This window comes from Myotis davidii, unplaced genomic scaffold, assembly GCF_000327345.1.
Source record: "Myotis davidii unplaced genomic scaffold, ASM32734v1 scaffold2039, whole genome shotgun sequence".
NCBI lineage: Eukaryota > Metazoa > Chordata > Mammalia > Chiroptera > Vespertilionidae > Myotis > Myotis davidii.
In genome coordinates, this window is record NW_006290681.1 from 110,508 (window position 1) to 115,293 (window position 4,786).

Sequence of the window (4,786 nt, forward strand, 5' to 3'; positions counted from 1 at the left end):
ATATTTTGGAGAGAAAGGAAGTAAAAATTTATGTCAGGTGGTTTGTCAATCATGTATGCAGGGTAGAGAAAGTGAACCACCCATGTTCTCTCATAAGAAACACTTGTTGGATATATAGTCTAGCCAACAAAAATATGAATTACTTTTGAATGTATTAATTAAACATTTAATGCTAGCTATCTGTAGTACAATTACTGGTATTACAGCCATATACAATGGTAGGCACTCAGGATAAAATGATGGGCCAAATTTAACAGAGTACTAACTACAAGGTTATATTTGTACTTATGCAGTGCTAGAGAGTGTATACCTAAAATATAGGACCACAGAGGAGATCAAGGATACCTGAGAAAGTTCTCATTGAGTTGAGAACTAAAGAATGAGTAGGAGTAATTAAAGTCATTTGGATGAAGGAAAAGTATATTCAAAGGTCCTGGGAAGGGAGTAACAACATGGTCATGGAACTGAAAGAAACCACTGTAACTGTAGAGGAGAAAAGAGGATCATTGTGTCACATGACAAAGGGGAAGTGGTAGAAGCCAGAGAGCATATGTGGCTATGTTAACATTTTTTGGTCATTATCTGAAAAGCTTGGGAAGCCATTGATTGCTTTAAGATGTGTGTGTGTTTGGGGGTGGGTGGAGGGGCGGGGTAGTATGTTCAGATTCACATTTTTAAAAATTTGCATTCTTTAGAGAATAGATTAAAAGAGAACAATTTGGACAATATAAATATGGGTCAGAAAGTTCTAATTGATCTTTTAACCACAAGGCTTATCTTACCTGTGGCTGGCAGTTGTTGGGTGTGGTTTCTTGCAGGCTCCAAAAGGTTGAAAATCTGCTTGTTTAGATTGCAACATATAAATGTATCAAACCAACATGCTGTACACCTTAAATTTATACACCATTATATGTCAATTATATCTCAATTTTAAAAAATAATAATTGTAATGTGGAAATAATTGAGTAAGGCTCCATTGGGCTTTTGAGTTAATGAATCTCAGCCTATGGAGACGAAATAAACAATACACAGACAACATCTTTTGGCTCATTATATAATATGGATGTTCTCCATTACATTGGAATAGACATGTCACAGGAGATGCTCGCTACAGAGGATCACTTAGTACTCGAAATTATAAAATCCGTTTTCATCCATTAAAATTACATTAAACCAGCTTGAATTTTTCAAGTTTATAATGTTTTATAAACTAATTAATTCACTATATGAGGTGAAAAAGATTACAATATGTCGACGATGATCAAATGATGAAATAGTAACTTAAGTAACAATTGCAGTTATACTTCTATATATCTTCTTTTTTACAGAGGAAAAGAAGAGGGAATATATTCTTTAAATTTTTAAATTAACTATAATCTATGATCAAGATTTTTCTTGTAGACAGAACCTGGGAGATATATTTTTAAAAGACAGAACACAAAACTAAGATACATTAGAAATAGGTAACACCAAAGATTTAATTCAGTCAGAATAAGGAATTACTGAGCGAACCTATTTAAATTAGGTAGGTAGGAGGAGACAGGAAGGTGGCAGCTGGCAGGATGGAGGTGAAGGAGAGGATGTGAGTGAGTGAGAGGGTGAAGGGAGAGTGTGCGGATGCATGTGGTGTGTGTGTGTGTGAGTGAGTGAGGGACAGTTAAATCCGACAGGAGTAGCAGAGGCTGGCAGACCAGACTCTCCTGGACAGGGAGCACCTACCATCGCTGCAGACACTCCGACTCACAGACCCTAAGACTTCCACCTCCAAAGGAGCACCACTCCTGCAGCAGTAAGTGCAGCTTCCCCCTCCCCAGTGGCAGACTTTCAGGCACCACATTCGCATTTTTCCAGTGTGCCAGCCTTTGGACCCCACCACCCTATGGGCAGCCCCTGGGAGCCACTGCAAGCCCCCGCCTTGTGCGATATTGTGCAAACAGGGATGTACTAGTCCACCGTAAAAATTCTGAATTCACTCTTCCTGAATAACTGCCAATAGACACTGTCACACAACTTCAGTGCCAGGCCCCTCCGGGTGCATCAGAGCTCCGTGCCACAAACCACAAACGTCACCACAGACACGCATTTCCAGCAGGCAGACCTCCGGACACCACATTCGCGTTTTCCAGTGTGCAAGCCTTTGGAGCCCACCACCCCAGAGGCAGCGCCGGGGAGCCACTGCAAGCCCCCGCTGAGTGCGATATTGTGCAAATGGGGTGCACTGCCATGCAGCAGAAATCCTGGATTGACTCTTCCTGAATAACTGCCCACAGACACTGTCACACAACTTCAGTGCCAGGGCCCCTCAGAGTACATTGGAGTTTCGGCCACAAATGCACCACAGGTACCCCTTTGAGCTGCCACTGGGAGCGTGTGTATCCATCCATAGTCACAGCAGCAAAAACTGAGTCTTTCCACTCCACAAGTGCAGAACTCTGGACACTACAGTCATGCTTTTCCAGTGCGCAGGCCTCCTGAGACCACTGCTCCACAGGCGTGCTCTTATCCAAACAAGGGTGCACTGCCCCAACAGTAGAAATTTTGAATACCCTTGTCTTGGGTACCTGCCCACAGACGTCTCGATTGCTTGGCTTCAAGCAAAGCCCTTCAGAGTGTGTCAGGGCACCACCCTGGCAAGCACACTGCGGGTGCCAACTGTAAGATGCCACTAGGAGTGTGTGTATCCAACCACAGGCACAGCAGCAAAAACTGAGTCTTCCCACCCTACAGGTACAGAACTCTGGACACCACAGTCATGCATTTCCAGTGTGCAGGCCTCCTGAACCCCATCACCCTGACAGACAGCTCCTGGGTACCTCCATGAGCCCCTGCTGGGCATGTGCGATTTCAACCAAGGACTCAAGGCAGCAAAAATTGGGACATCCCCCTCCCTGGCTGCTGATATCTGAACACCAAAGTTGCACCTTTCCAACTTGCAGGCCTACTTCAAGAAAACCCAAATAGCTCAAGTAGGGAGCTATGCTAGATTACCAAGCTCAGGAGACCCGAGAGATCACACCAGCAGCACCATCCTCAAAAGAACCTGGGTAGCAAAGCAGTCAGATATAGGACACAGAAACAATTAAAACGTTAGAGGAAAACATAGGGAGACAAAAAAAGCAATCCCCAAAGAAAAGAAAAAGAGGATTCACCAGAGAGGGAGTTAAATGAAACCGAGGCAAGTAACTTCTCAGAGAAAGAATTCAGAGTAATGGTTATAAGAATGCTCAAATGGCTGGATGACAAATACATGCAACTCAATGACAAATACACACAACTCAATGAGAATTATAAGGGGCTGAATGAGAATGTCACCAATATGAAAATTAACCAAGAGGAAATGAAGAATGACATAGCTGCAATAAAGAACACAATGGAAGGCTTTAACAGTAGACTAGAAGAGGCTGAGGACTGCATCAGCAAACTAGAAGACAAGGTAGGAAAAAACACACAAACACAGCAGCAAATGGAAAGAAAATTTAAAAAGCAAGAGGAGAGCCTAAGAGAGCTTTGGGACAACACAAACGAAACAACATCCCTACCAGAAGGAGAGAAAGAGAAGCAAGGAATAGAAAACCTGTTCGGAGAAATAATGACAGGAAACTTCCCCAATATTGGCAAGAAAAAAACAACACAAATCCAAGAAGCACATAGAATCCCAAACAAGATGAACCCAAGAAGACCAACACCAAGAAACATCATAATTAAATTGGCAAACATCAACAACAAAGCACAGATCTTAAAAGGTTCCAGAGAGAGACAGAAAGTTACATACAAAGGATCTCCCATTAGAATATCAACAGATTTCCCAACAGAAACACAGCAAGCCAGAGGGGAATGGAATGAAATATACAAAGTGATTCAAACCAAGGGACTGAATCCCAAAATACTATACCCAGCAAGGTTATCATTCAATATTGAAGGTGGAATCAGGACCTTCACAGACAAAAAAAAGGCTAAGGGAGTTTATTACCACCAAGCCAGTAATGTAAGAAATGGTAAAGGGACTGCTGTACAAAGAAGAAACAGAAAGGCAAGAAGAAACACAAATATTAAGAATAAAAATGTTGACAAACAAGTACGTATCAATAATAACATTAAACGTAAATGGATTAAATGCCCCAACCAAAAGACATAAGGTAGCAGAATGGATAAGGAAACATGACCCATATATTTGCTATCTGCGAGAGACCCACATCAGAAAAAAGGATTCACACAGACTGATAGTGAAGGGACGAAAAAAAAATTTTTTTTGGCAAATGGAAATGAGAATAAAGCTGGGGTTTTAATACTTATATCTGACAAAATAGACCTTAAAGTAAAGGCCATAACAAGAGATAAGGAAGGCCACTACATAATACTATAGGGAGCAATCCATCAAAATATAACTCTGGTAAACATATATGCACCCAATACGGGAGCACCCAAATACATAAAACAATTTCTGGAAGATATCAAGGGAGAGATTGATACCAATATAGTCATAGTAGGGGACTTTAATGACCCACTAGCACCACTGGATAAATCCTCTAAACAAAAAATCATCAAGGAAACAGCAATCCTAAATGACTCAATAGATCAGATGGACTTAATTGACATCTTCAGAATATTTCACTCCAAATCAGAATTCTTCTCCAGTGCACACAGGACATTTTCAAAAAATAGATCACATATTAGGACATAGGCAAAGTCTCTTCAAACTCAAGAGGATAGAAATCTATCAAGCATCTTCTCAGATCACAGTAGCATAAAACTAGAAATCAACTACAATAAAAACAATGGAAAAAAA